Below are 25,550 nucleotides of genomic sequence, written 5' to 3'. Positions count from 1 at the left end.
TTAACAAAATTTAATATAAATCAAGCGGGTTTCTTATACTTAGCAACTTAAAATTTTAAAGTTTGTAATAATAAAATAATAGTAATATATTATAATAAATAAAATATTTCAACATATTTAATTAGCTAAAAGCAAAAGATATTTAAAGCTATTAAGTAACGAATTCTGAGCTGTTATTTAAAATATAACTGATGGTTTTTGAAGAAAATATATTTTGTAATAAGAAAGGATATTGATCAATTTCGTAGGTTGAGTTTCATTGTTACATAAATTTAGAAAATATAAGTTATTTATGAATTTTTGGGAGTTTAAAATAGGTAAAAAATAAAAAAAAGTAAAATTAGTGCTGAAAATATAAGCATAATATGAATTTTTATTATCTTAAGATAGGAAATAAATCAAAGAATTTTTTGAAGAAATTATAGAGCTTTAGTTATTATATTTAATTTTTTTATATATTATATATAATTTTATTTATATACAAAATATTATGGGTAGGTGATATATTGCCCTTACCACCAAATATATTTTATTATATATTATAAAATTTTGATACTTTCTTGAACTAAAATCTGCCTTCAAATATAAATGGAAAAATTGTGAAATTGTAATTGTGTATATATCATAAATAATATAATTTAATTATCTCTTTTAAATGTTATTTATAAATTATCCACAATAACGTAACATTTTTATCCATTGGATTCTCTAAGCGTGCCTCTCTTTTATTTACTAGCTTCACTTTATCCTGATTGCTATAAATTTGACCACTGCTGTGCTTGTGCCGCACACTTAACATCGATGCGGGCACCCATCCACACTCAAACACACTCATACTCACACTCATACACACACACACATACATAAACACACTCATACACACATGCTGACATTAGGTGCGCTCTTTATGTTTTATCTCAAAATGCGATGCTTGGCTGCTGATGAGTTGCCTGTCAGCCAGCGCCACGCCCCCAACTACCAATTCCCGCCTACAAGCCCCCCCCCCTCCCCTCCTTTTCCACCACTTTTTGGCCACCGTCAACAAGCTCTCTTCGGAGATGGAAGCTTGTCATTTACCCGAGTCATGTCCTTTTATATTTTTTTTGTATTTCTCTCCCCTGCTTGGGTTTAATATAGAGTTCTGCTCGTTCACTTAACGATTCTGTTTGCAATTTAAACATTAATGTTTTGGCAGTGTTGGTAAGGGCCTTGAAAAGCAAATGGTTCCCAATTAGAAAACCATTCCGGTTTCTTGAATTCTCATTAGGGGGTTTCAAAGCTACTAATTCTACTTTGAAATTTATGCATGCATTAAAATAAAGAATAAGCTGGGTTTGTTTTACTTGCTAATATTTATACTGAAGTCATCAAAGTAGGACTCAAATTGCTATTTTAATATTTATTCATGTTTTTTGTAGTGTTAGAAAGGGCCTTGAAAAGCAACAGGTTTCAATTAGCTTTTCAAAGTTTTTTACAGTTGATTCATTTACATATTCGAAAATTTGTGAACCTTTATTTATTTGTTTTTTATTCGAAATTAGAATAAATTTATTGCCACAAAATGTTTACAAACTCAAAGCCAGCAGAAATTGGTGAAAATCTTTTGTATATTACGATTGTTCATAAAAGAAAAATATATATACAAAACAATAGTACATACATATGCTTAGATGTATTCTCTATAAAATTACTCAAAGAGAAAAAAGGGAGCGTAGAAAAAAAGAAAGTACTCAAGGAGTTTTCCGGCAAGCGGTTTTCCTCCTCCTCCCAAGTGGCATTCATTGAGTTTCGTGTGGAAAACTCGCTCGACTTTGTTGTTTGCTTGTTAACTTTGACTCACTGCGGATGTTTCTTGTTCAGGTCTTTGTTGATGCTGCCATTATAGGTGGCATTATTCCACTTTATTTTTTTTTTTTTTTTTTCATGTTTTTGTTGTTGCTGTATAAACCGCTTAACATGCGTAATTTAAATCTCTTTTGTTGTTTAAGAACTCGTTTGGAAAAGGAGTCGTTTAGCCTTTTTTATTATCACAAAATAGGCCAATGGCAATGGTGTAGGAGTTGTGTAGTTTCGGGGAAATTTATTAAAAACTACCGAATAAAATATTAAATACTCTATGTTATGTCTTAGATGATTTTCTGTAACTTTCAAGAAAAGATCTCTTTCGTAAACATTGCTACCTTTCTTATATGCCTTTCTAAAATAAATAAATTTACTTTAAGGACAAGCTTTTTTGCGTCTAAGTCCTAATAATTTATTTATTTTTGTTTAAAAAAAAACTTCCCTAAAAGTAATCTATAATAAAAATCAATGTGTTTAGTTATAGTTTGGCTAACACGGATTGGCTGTCTATGGTTACGAGTAACAAGTTAACTGGTCTGGTCTAAGCCAAAGGGGATAAGACCTCAGGAATTTGGCCAAAAGAAACCCAAGACATTCCATTCACTTTACTTTACTTTCTTTTTTTATTTTTTTTGTCGCTTTCTGATTCCAAGTTATTGATCAAGCTTGAGAGAGAGAAAATAAAAGAAAAACAGTCTCCGTTTGGAGCTCCTCCAGTGCGACGCCCCTGTGTCTGGGACATGACAGCTACCAGCCTTTGGTTCCAGGGGAATCCCCTTGCAGTTGATTTTTTCCTTTTTTTTTTATTGCGAATTTTAGATTTTTTCCCCATTTTTTTTTTTGTGTTGCCTAAAAGTCTTCAACTTCAACTTGTGCTTCCCGTTTTTCCACGACTGTCGAACATTTTTCGTGTGCAGTGGCGAAAATTCTCCATCGTGTCCGTCGTCCGTGGTTGGGATTTTATTTTGGGGCGGACAAAAAAAAAAAAAAGGCAGAGGGGGGCGTGGTTAACATTGGCAATGTCTGCACGCGATAGTTAACGTCTGCTTCTGGATCCCTGGGATCCGGAATCCCGTCTGCCAGGCACCTCCTCTGCAAGTCCCAGACGATAGGCAAATGCAAACAAAAAACTTGTTCGCCATGCCACGCCCCCCTCTCTCCCGTGTGTTCCCTTACCGCCCCCCCTCCCCCGGAAGTTGCCTGGTCTGTGCGTGAGTGAGTCGGCCGCTGCTTCCGCCTTTGCCAAGCACCGCCAATCATTGGCGTAAATTGAGCTCATTGTGGTCTAACACCATTACACCGGGGCCATGTGTGTGGGCAGGCGGACACAGATAGATGGAGCTGCCAAATTCTACATTTGGAAAATACACTGAGCGAAAACAGGGTGGGTTTTGGGGGTTGGGGAAAGCAATGCAAGAAAATGTATTAAAATTGCAAATAAATACGGGGTTTCTTAGTGTTATATCGGAGAACAAAGGCCACATAAATTTATACCATAAATATAAATTTGATATGTATATGTTATGTTATGCATCCTATAAATTTATATTTCTTTTGCATAAGCCTTATACAAAATATATTTAAATACATTTTTTAAGATACACACATACAGTACTTTTTTTTTTGAGACATAAAAAATTAAATATTGTATGGCGTTACACATCTCATACAATTTTATTTGCCTCCCATAAATTTTCTATAGTTAGATTCCTTATTTTTACTAGTTTAAATAATTAAATATACTTTGCATTTAATATTCGATTTTAAAGAAACGAAATAGGTATAAGTTGGGCGAAAAACTATAATTTTATTAGTTTTAAGCTTTATTTCGGCATTTTTAAATGTATGCTTTTGTATTTTTTGACAATTTTTTAGTTCTATGTTTATGTTTATAGTATTTTCCACATAACTGGGTAAATACCTAAACATAACTGAATTATTAATTTAAATGTTTAAAAACATTTTCCACTTTTTATATAATTTAAAAAAATATATAATAATATATAAATTCATACAGATCTGTGTTATCTGAAATAGAGTCAAAAGCCTTTGTATGAATATTAATTAATATGACCCAAAAACCTTCAATTTTTTACCTTAATAAAATCTTTAAAATATCCAAAAAGATAAAAATTTTTTCTCGCAGTGCCCGGACTTAGGCCAAGTCTGGTGGCGCCTGTGTGAAGTCGTTAAATGCGGCAAAGTAAAATAAATTGAGCCAAGTCATGTTTCGAGCATGAAATGCATTTTTATTGCAACCAACGAAACGTTCGTGGTTTCTGCTTTGATGGGGGGGGGGGGAGGGGACCTAAGGGTCCAAGGATGTGGCTGTGGAGAGGTGGTATCCTCCGAAATATATGAACTATTGAAATGCACAAGATATTGACTGCCGACTGCCGACTGCCGACTAACGACCCTTTTCGACCCACTGGCGGCCTCTGAAGTTGCCGGCCATAAAGTTCATAAATTTACGAAAGCGTCTTGCAGCAAGTTGCGAGTTGCTTTTGAGAAGCAGACAAACTTTCATCGAATGGAAATTATTATTTCATTTATCAGTTTTCCCGCAGAATGGTAAGGGGGAGTGGCAGGAGGAAAATGCAATGTAACCCTTTTAACATGTTTTAATATCTCATAGATTTATTTAGGGTACATAAAGCAACTAACTATGTTTCTTTAAATTAACTTCCGCAACATTATTTTATTACATTTACACGCTTTTTGAAATGAAAACTTACTATCTCTCTGTGCTAGCTGTAGTAAATAATTAAACCTCAGTTGGTTAACAATTTAACTAAGTAATTCTCATTCATTTGCTGAACTATTTATTAATTCAAGTCTTTTATCTTTTGCTTATCTCGTTTGCAGGTGAGTTTTACCGGCGCCAACCATAATGGTTAGCTTTAGCTGCGTGGAAAATGGCTGTACGATGGAGGGGTTTTTCCAACCCACTCCAGAGGGGGTAAACTGGAGTAGCTTTGCCGCTAATTTCCCCCATTAGCAGATCCCTTAGATGCCTCAATTTCAGACCAACAGACCGCCCGCTGTGTGTAAATGTAACCAAGTCCATGTTCCTGACTCCTCCCAGTGTGTTTTTTTCGGCTTTTCTTTTTCCCTTGGCCCCATGCAGCTTCATAAATTTGAATGTAATACTTTCCATGTTTTACCATTTCGATGGTGGTTTTGTGGAGGGTGGGGAAAAAACGCTTACAACGCCGAAAATTATGCTATAAAAATGCACTGCCACTAATTAGGCCAACACAAACATGGCATAAAAAGAAAATACTTTTGTATATGTACATAGAAAGCGGAGTGAAGCCAACAAACAGCAGATGCGTTCTTAGAAATTTCGCCTTGCCTGGCTTACAATATATATATACATATATATATATATATATATATATATAGTATTTAGTATATATATTTTTATGTACGATTTAATTTTTTTTAGTACTTCTTTTGGGATCCTCAATGGCGCTCTTCTTGGTGCGCTCCGTTTCTGTTGTAAGTGTAATCATCGCACGATGAAAGCCGCTTACAATAATTGCCCCATTTTGTCCGGACATCGTGTCCCGTGTCCGTGTCCGAGTCTGTATCCGTATCCGCTCCCGTTCCCTATTCCCTGTTCCCAGACACGGACACAGTATATCCTGGAACACGGGGCTTCTTTCTTTCTTTCTTTCTTTTTTTCCCTGCTGGCGTCTGCTCTCCGGCGGCTAAATGCATTTGAAGTTGCTACGTTTTGTGTCGATTTCCATTTTACTTTTATAACATTTTTATAGCCTCGCACAGACTTATTAAGTAATACAACCTGGATCGAAAGTTAGTTTTTTGCCAGATAGTTGCCTAGGATTATTAATATATTTACTTGCATTTTTTGATTTAAGCTAACTTGATTGCACTCAATCAAAGAATCTTGACTGTAGTCTGTATATATTTATTTTTATACCCTTGCAAAGTATGATAATTTCTGTCAGAAGCTTCAAACTAAGTGAAGGAATCATTTCCGAACGTATATTTCATATATATTATTGATCAGCATCAACAGGCGAATCTTTCTCCGGTTAAAAAAACAACATTTTAAAAATGTTCCATTTTTGAAAAAAAAAGCAAAGGGTTACATCGTTAAAACTTTCTAAAATTGACAAAAATTTAGTTTTTTAAATGAGTATGCAGATTTATTAACCTAATAAAACCTAATATACGAAAGCTTTCCGAATTGAAATTAATGCATTTTTGGCTTAGTTATGAGTTTTAGAAGCATTGATTTGTTGCAATTATTTGTATATAAACATTTCAAAAATTATTAATTTGTGAACAAGTTTTTAATTCAACTGTGAAATTAGTTTCCTTTCTTGTTTTAATATTAAACTATAAAGAAGCTGTTTATTGACAAAATTTATATTGAAACAAGTTCTAAATAATTTTTAAAGTTTTTCACTTTGAAACCCAAAAAAAAGAAGCACAAAACAATTTAAATATACATAAGTAAAAATTTTAAGTTGTAGGTTAGGGAAACATAAAATATAGAAAACGATTATGAAGGTTTTAATACAAAAGAAGATAGTTTACCAAATTATTTTTCAAATACTCTCTGTTCTCTAGAATTTCTTAAGCCATGAAGTGATATTTAAATACCAAAACAAATAAGTTTGCACATGAAATTCATTACTAACTTAGGTTATACTTTAACAAACAAATATGTTACAAACAATTTCTTAGACACGGGTAAAGCAGCCTTAAAAAATATAAATATTATTTATTTTATAATATACATAAATTTATATAAAAAATGTTTAACAAAACAAAAAGGAAGATTAAAGCATACTAGATTTTATTTAACTTCCAACCTCTTTAAAAAAAATAACAAAAAACCAAGCTCTTGAAAAGAAAACCAGTTTTTCCATTCAATTTATGCATACAATCTTTCACTTTTCCACATTGTTTAATTTGATTGCCTTCTTTCAAGTTAAACATAATATATTTGGAAACTTTTTAAACAAATGTTGATTATTTAAAAATTTCCTTTCGTTTTTCTTGTTTTTCTCCTTAGACTTTTCTATTTTCCCGGCGTTGAAATATGAATTTTAAGCGCTTTGGTCAGTCATAAATGTTATTTATTGCCTGTTTTAAGGGTAGAATCTGGGGATATTTATACCGCTTGGCTTTGTTGTCCTGTCAATGTTTTTTTTTTTTTTGTAATTTCTGAAATTGTTTGTTGTTGTTGTTGCCGCCTAGACGAGGGTCGAAAATAAGTTGGAAAACTGAAACCTTTTTGTTGTTGTTGTTGTTGCCGCCACTGATTCTGCTGTGTTGTGCGGTCATTTATGTCATTTCATATTTATTCAGCGGCCTTCCGCATAATTGGCAGTCCTCTCGTTGCCCCAAACAACAAATAACAACAAAAAGCTTTCAAAAAACCACCGAAAACAGTGAAAAACTGAAGAAAAAGGCTGGAGTTAACCCAACGTCACTTGGGACGTAAGCAGATTGTAATAAAAATATGAAACCAGTGGCGCAGAATGGATTATAGTTGAGTGTTTCGACCATGCAATACCCGGCTTGCAGGCTTGTTCATTAAATAAATTCAATCTGTATTATTAATAATATTTTTGTTAGGCTTGGAAAAAAGAACATTGTTATTTGGCTTCTTTGTCTGAAAAAAATATTATTATTAAAACCAATTTGAATTAAATATTTGTGGGTTTTAAAATCATATAAAAATTAAGTTTAAAATTATGCTAGAACATTTCACATCGTAAAAATAAAAACAATTTGATATTGAATTTGAAAATTGGCTTTCTTTGAAACAATATTTATTGAAATTTTTCTATGACATTTTTTTTTGGCAAATCTAAGTTTAAAAATCTCATAACTAAGCCAAAAATGTATTCATTTTAATTCAGAAATCATTCCTATGTTTGTACATTAAACAGTACAGGTTCAAAATACCTTGATAGTTAGCAATACTCTGTGTATGGAAATATATGAAAATATCAACAAAAAATATCCGAATTTAAATGTCCTTTTAAAGGTTTATGTCCGTCTGTTATGTGCTGTTATGTCCTGCTGACCATCTGTCCGTTGCTGCTTAAAAATAAATGCATTTAACGTGGTCCTGGGCGGATTAATTGAGTTGCCACTGCCCTGGCAGTTGGTTGCTGAATATTGCAGTGGATCTACCAACTCCACCACCGATGCAACCACCACCAGGACCACCTTCTCCTCTGTGGATTCATCTCCCCTTTCTGGTGGCATGCGTTCACATCATGCATACGCCATGTGCGCACACACTGCTCCTGCTCCTGCTCCTGCTCCTGCTCCTGCTCCTGCTCCTGCTCCTGCTCCTGCTGCTATGACTTGGCCCCAAAAAGTAGCAGAGGCAACTTGAAGCCCGGCCAAAGAGTTGAACTGGAACCCAAGTTGAGTGAAGTTAATCCAGCCTAGGAGCCTAGGAGAATAGGAGGTTTGAGGGACGAGAGTTATCCAACGCGTGTCCCAGGGGCATTTTGCGGCTTTTGTGGCCCGCTTTGGCCTAAGTATTTCAGCACTTTTGCATGTTTTATTGTATTTTAATTAACTAAATCTCCGTTGCCGGCTTACCAAGGGGTTCTGGGTATGCGGTGGGGGTTTTTTTTTGTGCCCAGAAACTCTGTCAACTTGCGGTCAGCTTTTCGGTTCGCAGCAAAAACTGTGGGAATTTCCAGGATGTGGGGGGCGGGGAAAGCGCTTTTCCTAAGAGTTTGTGTTTGAACAACCAGAAAATTGGCCAAGAATTGTTGAAAGTGTTCAAATAAAAATGGAATTTTTAAGGAGAACTTGAAGGGTAAGGAAAGAAGTGTAACAGAGGCTTAACCGAAAGGGTTTTTGGCAACGATTTTCATGAAATAAAATATTTAGAGATCCTACAGACATTAGACACTAGAGTTTTTAAAACTTTAAAAATTTATCAAAAAGTGTACTTAAATATATTATATTGTTGAACAAAAGAACATTTTTATTATTCATTATTATTTTTAAAACATTTTATAATTCTTAAAATATTTAAACATATTTTTAGTAACTTAAAATGAGAATATCCTACTTTAAGGCACGCTTTTAATGGTTATATTTTTTTTTCAAAGTTTTCCGATCGTCCCTATGGCATCTATATGCATATATATATGTATAAATAAATAGCCCACTGATTCGACATGCTCCAACTTATATACTTGTATAATTATATAGAAGAATAACTCCATAGTTTCATTCAAGTAGCTTGCTCCTAATTATGTTCCACAACAAATCTCGCCCATGTATATAATTCCCAACCAGTTCTAACATCCCCGGAACGAAGTGGCTTCTGCCAGCCTAGTCCAAGCTATGTGTTGTGTTTCAAAAGTTGCAAGTCATTGTTAATTAGTGTTCATAGATAGTTACTGACCATACATACTTACTGGTTATAGATACTTACTGATCATAGTTACTTCCTGTTCAAAGTTACTTACTGTTCATAAATACTTACTGATCATAGTTACTTAATGGTCATAGATACTTGCTGGTCATAATTAATTACTGAATATTGTTCTATATATCGTCCGATTGTTCCTATGGTAGCTATATAAATGTATATATATAGTCCTCCGATTCGCCATGCTCCGACTTATATACCAGTGAAATTATATAGAAGAATAACTCCATAGTTTCATTCAAGTAGCTTGCTCCTAATTATGTTCCAAAACAAATCTCGCCTATGTATATAATTCCAAACCAGTTCTAACATCCCCGGAACGAAGTGGCTTCTCCCAGCCTAGTCCAAGCTAGGTGTTGTGTTTCAAAAGATGCAAGTCATTGTTTATTAGTGTTCATAGATAGTTACTGACCATACATACTTACTGGTCATAGATAATTACTGATCATAGTTACTTCCTGTTCATAAATACTTACTGATCATAGTTACTTCCTGTTCAAAGTTACTTACTGTTCATAAATACTTACTGATCATAGTTACTTAATGGTCATAGATACTTGCTGGTCATAATTAATTACTGAATATTGTTCTATATATCGTCCGATTGTTCCTATGGTAGCTATATATATGTATATATAAAGTCCTCCGATTCGCCATGCTCCGACTTATATACCAGTGAAATTATATAGAAGAAAAACTCCATCGTTTCGTTCAAATATCTTACTCATTTATATGTTCCAAAACAAATCTCGCCCATGTATATAATTCCCAACCAGTTCTAACATCCCCGGAACGAAGTGGCTTCTGCCAGCCTAGTCCAAGCTATGTGTTGTGTTTCAAAAGTTGCAAGTCATTGTTAATTAGTGTTCATAGATAGTTACTGATCATACAGACTTACTGGTCATAGATACTTACTGATCGTAGTTACTTCTTGTTCAAAGTTACTTACTGTTCATAAATACTTACTGATCATAGTTACTTAATGGTCATATCTACTTACTGTTCAGAGTTACTTAATGGTCATAGATACTTGCTGGTCATAATTAATTACTGAATATTGTTCTATATATCGTCCGATTGTTCCTTTGGCAGCTATATATATGTATATATATAGTCCTCCGATTCGCCATGCTCCGACTTATATACCAGTGAAATTATATAGAAGAATAACTCCATAGTTTCATTCAAGTAGCTTGCTCCTAATTATGTTCCAAAACAAATCTCGCCCATGTATATAATTCCCAACCAGTTCTAACATCCCCGGAACGAAGTGGCTTCTGCCAGCCTAGTCCAAGCTATGTGTTGTGTTTCAAAAGTTGCAAGTCATTGTTTATTAGTGTTCATAGATAGTTACTGACCATACATACTTACTGGTCATAGATACTTACTGATCATAGTTACTTCCTGTTCAAAGTTACTTACTGTTCATAAATACTTACTGATCATAGTTACCTAATGGTCATAGCTACTTACTGTTCAGAGTTACTTAATGGTCATAGATACTTGCTGGTCATAATTAATTACTGAATATTATTCTATATATCGTCCGATTGTTCCTATGGTAGCTATATATATATGTATATATAGTCCTCCGATTCGCCGTGCTCCGACTTATATACCAGTGAAATTATATAGAAGAATAACTCCATAGTTTCATTCAAGTAGCTTGCTCCTAATTATGTTCCAAAACAAATCTCGCCCATGTATATAATTCCCAACCAGTTCTAACATCCCCGGAACGAAGTGGCTTCTGCCAGCCTAGTCCAAGCTATGTGTTGTGTTTCAAAAGTTGCAAGTCATTGTTTATTAGTGTTCATAGATAGTTACTGACCATACATACTTACTGGTCATAGATACTTACTGATCATAGTTACTTCCTGTTCAAAGTTACTTACTGTTCATAAATACTTACTGATCATAGTTACCTAATGGTCATAGCTACTTACTGTTCAGAGTTACTTAATGGTCATAGATACTTGCTGGTCATAATTAATTACTGAATATTATTCTATATATCGTCCGATTGTTCCAATGGTAGCTATATATTTGTATATATATAGTCCTCTGATTCGCCGTGCTCCGACTTATATACCAGTGAAATTATATAGAAGAATAACTCCATAGTTTCATTCAAGTAGCTTGCTCCTAATTATGTTCCAAAACAAATCTCGCCCATGTATATAATTCCCAACCAGTTCTAACATCCCCGGAACGAAGTGGCTTCTGCCAGCCTAGTCCAAGCTATGTGTTGTGTTTCAAAAGTTGCAAGTCATTGTTAATTAGTGTTCATAGATAGTTACTGATCATACAGACTTACTGGTCATAGATACTTACTGATCGTAGTTACTTCTTGTTCAAAGTTACTTACTGTTCATAAATACTTACTGATCATAGTTACTTAATGGTCATAGCTACTTACTGTTCAGAGTTACTTAATGGTCATAGATACTTGCTGGTCATAATTAATTACTGAATATTGTTCTATATATCGTCCGATTGTTCCTTTGGCAGCTATATATATGTATATATATAGTCCTCCGATTCGCCATGCTCCGACTTATATACCAGTGAAATTATATAGAAGAAAAACTCCATCGTTTCGTTCAAATATCTTACTCATTTATATGTTCCAAAACAAATCTCGCACATGCATATGATTCCCAACTAGTTCTAACATCCCCGGAACGAAGTGGCTTCTGCCAGCCTAGTCTAAGCTATGGGTTGTGTTTCAAAAGTTGCAAGTCATTGTTTATTAGTGTTTATAGATAGTTACTGATCATACATACTTACTGGTCATAGATACTTACTGATCATAGTTACTTCCTGGTGAAAGTGACTTACTGTTCATAAATACTTACTGATTATAGTTACTTACTGGTCATAGATACTTACTGTTCAGAGTTACTTAATGGTCATAGATACTTGCTGGTCATAATTAATTACTGAATATTGTTCTATATATCGTCCGATTGTTCCTATGACAGCTATATATATGTATATATATAGTTTAGTAAAATTATATAGAAGAAAAACTCCATAGTTTCATTCAAATATCTTACTCATTTAAGTGTTCCAAAACAAATCTCTCACATGTATATGATTCCCAACTAGTTCTAACATCCCCGGAACGAAGTGGCTTCTCCCAGCCTAGTCTCAGATATGTGTTGTGTTTCAAAAGTTGCAAGTCATTGTTTATTAGTGTTCATAGATAGTTACTGATCATACATACTTACTGGTCATAGATACTTACTGATCATAGTTACTTAATGGTCATAGCTACTTACTGTTCAGAGTTACTTAATGGTCACAGATACTTGCTGCTCATAGTTAATTACTGATCATAGTTATTTACTTAATTTTCATTGATACTTAACAAGCCATAATACTGTTTAGCATCTTATTAATAAATTGAATTATGTATCATTTAACCTTACAAGATCTCTAAAACTTAGCTTACCAAAATTTTCATTACCCTTGATAGGAAAAATGTCAAACTTAAGACCTGTTGACGCTATCTAGCTCATCCCTCGGAGTCAAAAGTTTTTTGCCATCTGGCTTTGTTTTTTTGCTCCCCAAGAGTGATAAATCGGCATTAAAACCCCATTCTCAGGACGAAGGATAAGGACACACACACTCATGTAGGTTCTTGTGTGTTGTAAGTCCGAAAAATTAAATGTCATGGACTAAGAATGGATATGCGAAAAAGCGTAGTAAAGTTAGGGATACAAAAAAAAGGAAGAGAGTCCCTTTTAAGCCGTGCCGTCAGTCAGTGGCTTTTGGCTAATTTATCAGCAAATTTTTAAACGCATCTGACTGCAACTGAAAAATAAAGCCCTCACATAAAACTTTTTTTTGTGCCGGCGACAGTGGAAATCTCACAGTGACAAATTAAATATTGACTGGGAAAAGCAGTGGAAAATACATGAAAATGGGTACGGGGAATTGGCTGCGTCTAGACCATCTATCTGTGTATTTATCAAGTGTCACAGCTTCCTGGCCTGGGATAAATGCACTTAAACGGCTTTTGGCATCGCTATTTCAGCCTACTTCAAGCCCCAAGGAGCCAAGGAGGAGGGAAAATAGCACCACAAAACATCCTAGACCCCCATCTCTCCTCTCCTTCCCATTTTCGAAGGGTTTTTTAAGGGTCGCAGCTGTACGCAAATATTTGCCGCATTTTTTATGCGACCACAAAACAGAGAGGAAAAGCCAGCAGCAAAGGGAGGAGGAGGAAATGGTGTAGGAGTAGGAGTTGGAGAGGAAAAACCTTTTTATGCGATTTGCGTTTTGTCATAAATTTAACAGCAAGTAAATATTTGATTTGATTTTCGGTTCAAACCCAAAAAAAAAAAAAGAAAAACCAAAACACCGCGCCGGAAAACGACATCAGTTGATTAAATGGAAATTTTTGCAGGCTTTCAATTTCACAGATTTTCCCTTTATAGATTTAATTGGACAATTTTGTCAAGTTCATAAAAAGCGTGCTTAGTGGAATATTAAATTAAAAGAGAATATTTAAGTAAAGCTCCTTGGTTTAAAATTGTTACAAAATTAATGTTCATTTTAATATTTTAACTATTATTGTTCTCTGCTTTTTATACCTAACAAGATTCTATTTCCAAATTATATTAAAACATAAGTTTGAGATTAAAGAAACCACCCCTTTTTTTATGCTCACCATTTTTTTCCACGTCGACCAATTTTCCTTACTAAATGCTGACAAAAAGTGCCTTATCCTTGTCTGGCTTTTCCCCTTTTTCTTTTTTTTTTTTTGCTGCTGCTCTCTCACTTCACTAATGGAAATAATTTGAAATTAGGAAAAATTATGATGAGAGTTTGTCCTCTATGCCATGTCCTTTTATGTCTTAGCAACCGGAGGAGGCTTTCACCAGAGGAACACACACACACACACACAAACATGTGACTAGCCGAGGAAAATGAGCATAAAACAAAGTTTATATGCAACTTTTTGATTACAAATGCAAATTACAGCGTCGACTGAGGCTCAGAGCAATAACAGAAAAAAAAAAAAAACTGAAAAAGAGGAGTTGAATGCAAAAAAAAAAAAAGGAAAGTAAAAGGAAAAGCGGGGCTGGGAGTCAGAGTTGGGGGGAAAAAAAACTTTTTCATATTGCAGCAGAAATTGCTCGCAATGTTTGTTCGTTCATTCTCGTTGGTTCGTTTGCCTGCTTATTTCTTCGTTTGTTTGCCAGTTTGTTTGTGTTTCTGCCTGTTTGTTTGTTTGTTTGTTTGTTTGTCCCTGTTTGTCTGCCGCCATTTGACGCTGTTTTGGCAGTTCAGAGTTGACAAAACATTTAATTTGCAGGCAGCACCGAAAAAATGCGTAATCATAACTTTGGGAAGAAGGCTGATTTGATTAGGGAAATGAGAAGAATATATATTTAAATGTGATGATGTGACGTGAAAATTTGTGCTGCCTTTTGAAGTCCAATTAAAGGTGGCAAGTAAGCAGAAAGTTTTTCCTTTTGATCTGGAGTCATTCAAGCAATTTCTTTCCTTGATATATCAAGCATATACTCCATATTTATAGACTAATTCAACTGAAACTTGCTTGTCAAGTGTTATGGTTATACAAAGTAGCCACATACCAAGTTTCACAAGACCAGCTCTTGTCGCAGCCAAGTTCCTTTAGGCCATTCCACTAAAAACAGTTGCCACAGTTACTACAGAGTTGCTATTACAATTGCATTTTCCCCGCAATCATGGTAGCATTTAAAAGCAGACCTGCAACAGCAGTGCACTTTCATTGAAGTTTCCACTTGAAAGGCCCGGCGATCCGATCGGATCGGGCATCAATTTTGTGCTGTGTCTGACAGCGGCTGTCGCTTATAAATTGCCGGGCTCCCACAACAACAACAATAATATCAACAATTCCAACAATAACAATACCAACAACAACAACGACTGCTGCAGCAGCAGCAATGGCGACAAGCGCTCTGACATTTAACATCCGGTTGAAATTGTTCAACGCATTTCCGGTGCCCTCTGTGGCCTTCCTTCCACAATCTCCTCGCCCTCATTGCCACCACGTTGCTTCCGTCCCAAAAGACAAGGCACAGGATGAGGCAGGACGGGACAGGGCAGGACAGGACAGGACGCTGGGTCCTCGACCAGCAATTAAACGCTTATCGAGAAGTTGGCCAAAAAGAGAAAGCTCACTGCAGGCGAGTGAAAGAGAAGGAGCAAGAGCAGGAGCAGGAGCAGGAGCAGGAGCTGGAGACGACAATGAGCTGGCTTTCATATAATTGAGGTTATGGCCAACGCATGCCACCTTTGGCCCAAACTTTTCCGGCAACAGAAAAACAGCTCTTGTTCTACTGGCAAAAAGGTTTCGCCGGCACACAGAATAAGTTGAAATGTGTCCACCTGGCACACCTCACCTCTTTTGTGCGGGTGTGGTAGTGGTAGTGGTAGTGGGTGTGGATGTGGGTGTGTGCATATGCGGCAAATAACTGCAGACAAAAGCTGAAGAAATTAATTAGGGTCTCCGTCTCCATCGTCTCCTGCTCCCGCTGCTCCTTGTGCTCCTCCTCCGCCATCATCACCGTCATTATCATCAGCATGGCGTAGGCAAGGAGCCCGAACCCGTCTGCGCCTGCATCAAAACTCTGTGCAAAACGGATGTCACCCGTAAACAAGGCAGCTGGCAGAAAGGGAGCACTCTATGGATGGGGGATGGAGAGCGGGACAGCAGCAGGGACAAAGACAGAGACGGGGACAGAGAGAGAGAGAGAGAGAGAGAGAGGCGGCTAGAGCTCGGGTGAAAAAAGAGTCGGCAAAACAAATCGAGTTGTTGGCATGGAAATTAATTGCTGCAAATTGAGTAATGATGTTTGGCCCCTGTCAGACAGACCCAGAAAGTTAAAAAAAAACAAGATAAAAAAAAAACAAAGCATGTTGAAACAAAGAAGAGACAGGGCTTGAAAATGTAATTATCCAACATTTTGGGGTTTTCAAAAGTTTTAAGCCAAAAGTTCTAGTTTTTATATGAATTTACTCAAACTTTATGTTGTTAACACATTTTAAAGTTAAATACATTATACAAACTATATTTAGGTAATCCATTCTAGCAGTAAATAAAAAGTTAAACTGCTAAAATAACAATGTAATTTTTGAATGTTCTTGAACATTTAAAAATACCTACTAGTAAATTCTAAATACTCATATAATTTTCGAAATATTCACCATAAAAAAGTTGTAATATTGTTTGCCTGGGAGCAAATAACTGAAAAAGATAATTAAATATATTCATTCATTCCCCATTGAAATCCTCCCCTGATTTAAGCTTAAAAAAGATAAAGCAAAAAACCGTACTTATATTCGACCGTGACAGGATTCGAACCTGCAATCTTCGGATCCGAAGTCCGACGCCTTATCCATTAGGCCACACGGTCCTCTCGAATCTCACTGATTAAGATGCGAATCCGCCAGGCAGGGGGCTAGAAGGAGATAGCAAGTCCGAATTAAGAGAGAGAGAGAGAGAGCGAGTCAGAATGAATGCGAGCCCAGATGTTGGGGGAATGGCAATGGGGGATAGAGACGCAATGTGTGTGTGTGTGTGTGTGTGTGCAAAAACAAAGCGAGACGCTAATTAAGCAACGCTCTAATGAACAGCTGACGGAATGACGGACTGACGGACGGACAAAGAGGTGCATCTGCTTCCTCTTCCTCTTCCTGGCTCACAAGCAAGACAACCAACAATAGAACACGTTCCATACGCAAGCAATGAGTGCTGGAATAACTAAAAAAAAAATACAAAAAAAAAAAAACCGAAGAATAACTAGACGGCGGGGCGAAATATAAAAAATGAAATGTCAAGGAAATGTGCAAAATGACTTGGAAACTCTCAGCTGCTGCTGCTCCTACTACTACAACTGGCTCTTTATTGTTTTTCCTTTCGTTTTTGTCTGGCCAAGGGGGGCGGTGGGTAGGAGGGAGAAGAAAAGGAAGCAAACATGCTGGCAATGAGAATATATTTCCGGCTTCTTTTGCTCCCTATCTCTTCTACGCCTCTCCCCCTCTCACTCAACCCTTGTCCTCTTTTGAGGGTGATTGAGCTTTTGTGCCACGTCACCGGCTTTAATACTGCCACTGCGGCAATGTTAATCACAGAGCTTAAAGCTGATAGAGAGAAGGGGGATCTCATTGGGATCCACCGTGTGCTATTTTTAGATTTTTTTTCGTTCTCTGCCATTATCTCTCTTAATCGTATTTGGTTTTTGGACGGACAAGATCGAAGAGGCCCATTAGCTCAGTTGGTTAGAGCGTCGTGCTAATAACGCGAAGGTCGCGGGTTCGATCCCCTCATGGGCCAAGCTTTATTTTTTATATTTTTTTTTAATTTAAAAATATTTAAGAGCTTCCAAAGTTTTTTTTATTTTATTTAAGTAAAAGAAATATAAAAGCATTCACTATAAAAAAACCTTTATTAGCTTAGAGTTTATTGCGTAACCAAGGTCTTGTTAAGAATGAAAACCATTTGTGGCTCAATATCTGTTTCTTCTTTAATGACCACTCACTTTTAGTGAATGACAATTATTAAACCATTTCAAAGTCTGGCCATTCATTATAAAAATATTCACACAACACATAAGACTTTGCACACACAAAAGTAAGACAATTAAAATGCTTAAGCCGAATGTCATATCACTCATACGCAGTGTTGCCAGCACAAATTACTTGAATATAAACTGAAGTTGAACATAAGCTGCAAATAGACTGTTTATTCTCACTTGAAATTAAACGTTATGTGATAAAATAAGAAAGCAATAAAGAATAAAGAAGACTTAAACCGGAGCCTTTGAAATCTTTGAAAATTCAAAAAGCAGGGCAGAAATTAGCCAGGAATTAATTCCTTTATACAGAAAAATACGTTAAACCATTTCAAATTCTAGCATTTACTTTATTACTAATGAAAATATAAACGACACATAAGACATTGCACACACAAAAGTAAGACAATTAAAATGCTTAAGCCGAGTGTCATATCACTCATACGCAGTGTTGCCATAACAAATTACTTTAAGGCTAAATATTTAAACTGTAAATTGAGTATTTATTCAGACTTTGAAATTAAACTTTGTATAATAAAGTAAAAAAGCAATAAAGGGAACTCAAAGTAGTCTTACAAATCTTTGAAAATTCAAAAAGCGGGGAAGAAATTAGCAGGGAATTAATAGTATTTCAAAGAGAAATATTTGTATGCTTTCTATTCCTTCTGTTTCTAGCCAGTAAAATGGTTTATTGAATTAAATTTTTAATTAAAATGTTCTCTCCACATGACTAGAACAGCAATTAATATCATTGGAACCATTAGCATGAATATCACATCATTCATACGCAGTGTTGCCATAATATAAGATGTTAATTATGTGTTTATTCTTTCTTGAAATTAAACTTTATAAAGTAAGAAATCTGAAAAGAGAACTCGAAGTCATTTAAATCTTTGAAAATTCAAAAACTAAGAAAGAAATTAACAGGGAATTAATACTATTTCTCATTCCTGCTTGTGTGATTTCTATTCCCTCTGTTTCTAGTTAGTAAAATAGCTTATTGTATTGAATTTTGGATTAAAATGTTCTCTCCACATGACCAGAACAACAACAGCAATAATCAAAATCATGAGCCTCATCAGCATTCCCGGCATCATAATCGTCCTGCCTCATCATCAGGATGATTGGCTTAAGGCCCAGAGGCATCTTCCCTTCTCTGCACAGCGACTGCTTTATTCATTCTTCTTTTCATTTGGCTACATTTCATTTGATTCAATTCAATTCAATTCGTTTCGAGGCGATTCCATGCCATTTCATTCCATTCAATTCCCTTCGCAAAGGGCCCAGCAACAACTGCCTTCAATTCATTCAGTTCGATTCATGGCTACCAATTTGCAGGCGCCATTTGCCGTCGCATATACATACAGCATACAGCATATTTTCTTTGGCCCGTAAAGTGGGGACAGGTCAGCAGCGAGCTTCGTCCTGGCTTGTAAATGTTTTTATTTCCCCCTCCCCAGCAACTCCTTCGTATCTCTCTGTTCAGTATATAGTTTTTTTTTTGTGTTATTTTTTACTTTTTGGCAAACATTCAAAATGAAAAGTCGAAGCGAAAAGAACCAAACTGAACCCCAACGATAATGTGCATCAAATGAGCTGTGCGCACATTTAGCAGGCGTCGCCTTGGCTATTGAACTTTATTAGCCTTGTACTTGTCGTAGGCCCCCCTGGAGCCCCATGGAAAGCCTCCTCCTCCTACTCCTCTGTCTGGCTGGTCTGGGTCTACTGATTCTGGGAAAAAAAGAAAGAAAGAAATAAAAATAGTAAAAAGAAAGCAGCAGCAAGAAAAAATGGCAGCCGTAAACGTTTGAGAACCTCAAAGACTGCACAAGGGCAGGGGACAGTTTATCAAAAAGCTTAACTGAAACACGCTCGGACATTTGTCCTAGCTGAAATCCTGCAAGGATTTTCCCACAAACGACTTGGAAATTCTCTTACGAATAAGGAATTTTGTTTTAGTGATGGTGTGGAATTAAAGGAGGTTCTTTTCTGACTTGTTTCCCTGATTATATTAAAAAATATGTGAATGTTTTAGTACTTTTTATTAATAAAAAGTTATCATATACAAAAATAGAGTAGAGCTATAATTTTAGAAGAAGAATAAAGTTTAATGATAGATAGATAAGAATGTAAGAACTTTTTTTTAGGTCACGCTTTTATTTAAAAAGAAAAATTTATTTTTTTTGTTTTTTTTTTTAGTTTTTTCAATAAAAAAGAAAGTTATTATATAAAAACTTAAAGAAGATTTATAATTTTAGAAGAAAAATTATTATATATAAAGAATCTTTAAATATACAGTATTATTTAAGACATTTATTTAAGGTATTCTATAATTTAAGAAGAAAAATTAGGTTATAAGTGGGATTCATAAATATATATTAATATATTAGTCCATTATTTAAGTTACGTATACTTGATTTTCTTTGTAAATTCATCTCCATTTAGTCAAATATTCTTGTTAAGAAGTGCATTTTTAAATCTTTTACTGAAAGACTATATCATAATTATTTTTCAAAATTTTCCAAGGTATCTTCTAGATTATTTTGACTTATATACATTAAGGAATACCCAGCTCTCAGGCTATATCCCTGGCACTGGCATAATTTTTTGTAGAATCTTATGTTTAATGTATGTTTAATACTTACCTTTAAGTTACCTAATTTATTATAATCAATTGATCAAAGTTATATTACTTTTTTCTTACATCAAGCTTAAAATCAAAAAAATATTTCCCTACCAATTCCTCCAAGGATAGTAAACCGCAATAAGGTCAAATTTTCTGGTTTTTCGATAACCCCCAAAAGGGGAAGACTATAGATGTTTGGAATAAATCAATTGACCAATTGCATATGCCCCTGGCTGGAGGGTTCAACCAACATAAAAAAAAAAATGAAAGAGAAAAACAATATATGGCGGAGTTGGGGCCACCAACAAATCATGGCTGGTCCGTGCATGTTTCGTGTCCACTTAGCCAAGAAGACGACATAACGACACCCACACACACAGGCATATAGACCATATAAGTACATACGTATATATGTGGGTATAGTCGCCATAACTCCAGATCCAGTTTCAGGGAGCTGAGAGCTGGAAGGCAAAAGCAGAAAAGCCGCCAACGCCATAGGGTCCACAGTTTTTGCTGCCACTGGCACTGAATTACGCTTAAATTATGGTAATTTATTTTACCCCAAAGAGCGATCTAACAGGGCCATGACGACAACGACAACGACAACGACAACGACAACGACGACATGGCCCCTGGTCTCATTGGGCCCAATGTCTGATGCCTGATGTCTGATGGCCCATAGACCATGGCCAGTGGCCAGTTCCAATTTCAGAATGTTTTTCCCTCTTTTATTTTTTGTAGATTGAACCTTTTGATTTTCTACAAGTGCTAAAAAGTTTACTACATTAACTTGACAGACTTGGATATCCTTAATCATTTTTAGAGGTATATATTCTTTGCTTACTTTATTCCCAAATTCAAGAAAAACCTTTGCTAAAGTATATATATTATCCATATATATATCCTTTGCTAATCTTATTCCCAAATTCAAGAAAATCCTTGGCTAAAGTATATATATTATCCATATATTATATGTATCCATATTTCAGCAAATTAAACCAGTTTTTAAACATATTATTTACCTCAATTAACGCCTTGTTTACCACTTAATTCCATTTGGCTAAAGTTCTTATTATTGCTCAATTATAATGAGACTCTTCAAATGGGAATTTTTGTAGCCATTTTTAATTTATAATTTGCCATGACCAGCTTCGTTGGCTCATTGCAAAGAGTGTAAAAGAAAAAAACACAAGTGGTATGGTTGGGAAAATGGTGGAAAGCCAAAGAAAAGCTAGAAAGTGGCGACTGGACCGAATGTCGCCGCCTGCCATTGACGCCTCGTCAGTTTCTTGATTTATGCGACTCCATTTTTGAACCCCCCCCCTAAATGCCGGCCCGCCCCTCAATAAATAAGCGTGAAATATATAAAAAAAAGAAAAAAATGAAAAAATTGCAGCCTTTCTACTATATAAAGCTGGAAAAATCCGCCCGGGGTTTCCCCATGGGCCGGGGGGCAATTAAAACACAAAAATGCATTCGTATGCATCGCTCGCGAAACAAATGCGAATGGGGTTGCTTTTGGTCGGTGGGTGGTGGCACTTGGTGGGTGGTTCCTGGTGGAAATCGCGTTGAATGACGACTTCTGATGCCAGGCTACGTCCAGAGTTGGGAATCGGAAGCAGGAAGCAGGGAGTAGGAAGTTGGGCAGTTGGGAGTCCGCAGTCCATAGTCCGTAGTTTCTGCACTTTACACAAATAATGTGTCTCTTTTAATTTTTAATTATATTGTTAATTTAAAGAATTTATAAAGCAAAAACTTTATAATAATAAGTTGCAGAAAGACATAAAATTTATTAGTATTAGAATTTGTATAGGCTAGCTCTAGAACACTCTCTTTGGAATTTATTTAAGCCAGAAGGATCGCAAATTTCTAAAAAATATTGCTGGCATAATTCAAATCTTTGGGCTCTACACATCTTAAGTTTCTATTATCTTATTTTATAATTATAATTTTTTAATTATTCGCTAAAGGTTTACAAATGTTTTAACTATATTTTATCTCATCATATTTTATAATTATCCTTTTAAAATTGTATACTTATGGATTATAAATGTTTTAACTATATGGACCTTACACAGCTTATGTTTCTGTTATCTTATTTAATACATAATTCTCTTTTTACAGTAAAATTCTAAAGGTTTAAATATTTATTTATTTTATATATTATATTTTCTTTTCTTTTCTTGCAGTAATTTTCCAACTTTAACTGAGAACTAAGCCAAGGTAAGTAAAAGAACTTTATAAAATAAAGAAAGCAGTTGTAAATTTCTCTCAAAATATAGTTAGAAGTTTATAGTACCAAAACCCATGTATATAATTTATGAAATTAAAAAGGCTTTCTCGCAGTGTAGTCCGTTCAGGCCGGGATGGATTAACATGTTGGCCACACGGGGCTCATTAAGTGCGTCGTTGACGTTTGTCGTCGTCCTCCGCTCTCCGCGCGCTGCCATTCGTCCTTAGTCCTTCATCCTGCGAGTAGTGACTGAGTGTGCCCCAGTGGCTCCTAGGAAAAAAAGGGTGGGCTCCGGAGAAAGAGTAAGGGGGGAACTTAAGCGTTGGGACTTCCTCCTGGTTATGTGTGCTTAGAGCGTTCATCAAATAACAAATTAACGATGACGTCGCTACAGGAGCCGCAATCATTTTTACTGGTTTCCTTTTTGATTTATTTCCGCTTTTATTCTTGTTTTATTATTTTTATACTTTTACGTATTTCCTGTTTCATTCTTTTTTTTTGTACACTCTGTGGGTGGTGCAAATATTTGCACTCGCTGAATGAATGATTTGAATTAATAACTCAGTTCGTTTAATGATGAGTGCGGTTAACGTATCGAGAAAGGCTCAGCATGGGTTTACGAGACCAGCGGGAAATGTGGGGGAAATTTTATGTAATTGAAAAGGGGATTTAAAAAGCAATAGAAGGGGAATATATCTAAAACATATATACATATATCTTATATAGAGATAAATATATATTTTGTAGAGTTTGTTTTTTCCTGACATTCAAACTTATTCGTTTTCTTTAACAATTACCTTTTAGAACTTTGCTATTTCTATTTATTATACATTTTTTATAGACTACTTATTTGTTATCCTTGTTAGTCCTTGACAAGTGTTGAATGTTTGCATATATATTATATATATATATTCCCCAGGCATATTTACTAACTTTAACATTTACTAACTGGTTAATATCCGCTTGAGACACTCTACTTCCGTAATGTCCTAGTGCTTTCATATATGCCAATTGATAATTCGATTTGTGTGGCACGACGTCATTCCCGGTATAAGCCTGCTTATGGTTTAGAATACAAATCGACAGGTCCTTAGTCCTTTTGCCTCCTTCGCCTCCAGCAGGACTCGGGCAATCGGCAATCGTTCTACATGGAGCTTGACAAAGTCATGCCCCCCACCGTGACGGTGGTGCACAGTCCACACAGTCCGTAGTCCATTCCCCCAATCTTGTCCTGATCCAGATGCCAGAGAAGCCGACTCCTTCGTCCTTCGTCCTTCGTCCTTCGTCCGTCGTCCTTCTCTTACGACTCATTTGCGTTTGGCGCCCGTAAAGCAATTATGATCCAATTGGTTTGGCTTTGGTTTGCATTTCCCATTAATCCACGCCCCCATCCTCGACGCCCCCATCCTTGTCGTGTGTTTAACCTGATTTGCCCAACTGTCATGCCAACCGCGTGCACTGGGAGAAATGTGTAATAATAAGTCAGAGAATATGATTTGCTCTTAAGTAAGAAAGTGATTCTGGGGGATAATTGAGTGTTTCTAATGTTTCCAGGGTTATAATTAGTAACCTTTGGCAAGGTTTCCTTCTAAAATTTAGCTGTTCTTTTGGTTTAAGTAATATTTTATGTATGAGGAATATTTTCAAAGAGTTTTAAGCTATTTCTGTCAGTGTAAGCTGGCTACAGCTGAAGTGTATGAAGGCCTTCCCCACCTTAGGTCTTAGTATGTGGAGCGGGAAAATGTGCATACCTACATACATATAGAGCTTACACACACACAGCTACCTTACACACACACACACATACCTTACACACATATACATATATATAACTGGCCATGGACGTGTCTGATAACCGTTAAGGGAATGGGAGGGGGATAGCCTCTAGAACAGGGGCATTCCAACGGATGCGAATGCGAATGTGGATGTGGATGAAAGTCCTGCTCCTTCCTATACCCTCCTGCCTTCCTTTTGTGCATGATGCAATGAAATTATCACTTTCAATTGCATTTTGCCACACACTCGCCAATTCAGTGCGGTGAGAGGGTTGAGGGGGAAAAGGGAAAATGGGAAAAAGGGAAAAAGGGAACCCGGTGCTTCCTTCTAACTTGCCTCCATGCGGTGAACAAAAGTCTGTAGAGGGAATTTCTATGTTTAACCGGATCTTGGATGACATCTACAATTCTGAATGCGAAAAGCAAAGTGATTCCAGGTGATACAGATAGGAGAAATATATGTATATATCTCGAATTTTAGATTTTTTTAGAAAACATCATAAATTGAGAGACAGGTCAATTCATTTTGTAAGAAATCTGACAGCTGAGTATCTTTAGCTTTCGATTTATAGTAATTTTTACATTTTAAAAGTAAGCAAATTCAAATTCAAAGCCTAAAGAACCATATTTATTATTTATTTCATTAAATTTTTACTTCATCTTTATTTTATGTAATAATTTCCAACACAAATTTTATTGCTTTAAAGTCAAAGCCAAATGTGAGGCTGCTCATGTGAAAGGACTCTCGACAGGTGTTGAGTGCACGTAACTTGAATATATAACCGCTTTTATGTCTGCACGTGTGCATTGCCCGATTCCGGGGCTATTCCTAAAATCTTTATGGTTTTCAAAAGAAAAAAGGAAACAGGCTTTCAATCGTTCGAAAGTGGGTCATAAAAATATTTGCCAAAGATTATGGTTGTTTATGCTTCTGCAAGCAGTTGTAAAACAGAACTTAATTTGAAGCCAAGAAAAATAAACAATAAACATGGCCAAGATAAATAAATCTTTAGGATATTATTGATAAATAAAGTAAATCGTAAATATTTGATGG

At 35.7% G+C, this 25,550-nt stretch overlaps 1 long non-coding RNA gene and 2 other non-coding genes across 3 annotated transcripts in view; 2 read left to right on the top strand and 1 right to left on the bottom strand.

Moving 5' to 3' along the window:
* The window catches only part of LOC147642739 (uncharacterized), a 77,413-nt gene extending 54,706 nt beyond the window's left edge, over positions 1–22,707 (top strand). Inside the window, exon 2 of the long non-coding RNA XR_015273101.1 lies at positions 22,678–22,707. This is a non-coding gene — a long non-coding RNA (uncharacterized LOC147642739). The remainder of the gene's footprint in view (positions 1–22,677) is intronic.
* TRNAR-UCG (transfer RNA arginine (anticodon UCG)) lies at positions 16,632–16,704 on the bottom strand. The gene has a single exon. It is a non-coding gene; the product is annotated as a tRNA-Arg (tRNA).
* TRNAI-AAU (transfer RNA isoleucine (anticodon AAU)) lies at positions 17,551–17,624 on the top strand. Its single transcript has one exon. It is a non-coding gene; the product is annotated as a tRNA-Ile (tRNA).
* Positions 22,708–25,550: the final 2,843 nt, after the last annotated feature.

Source organism: Drosophila serrata, unplaced genomic scaffold (assembly GCF_035046125.1).
Source record: "Drosophila serrata isolate PLE 108 unplaced genomic scaffold, ASM3504612v1 contig_362, whole genome shotgun sequence".
NCBI lineage: Eukaryota > Metazoa > Arthropoda > Insecta > Diptera > Drosophilidae > Drosophila > Drosophila serrata.
This window is presented reverse-complemented; position numbering and strand designations above follow the sequence as displayed.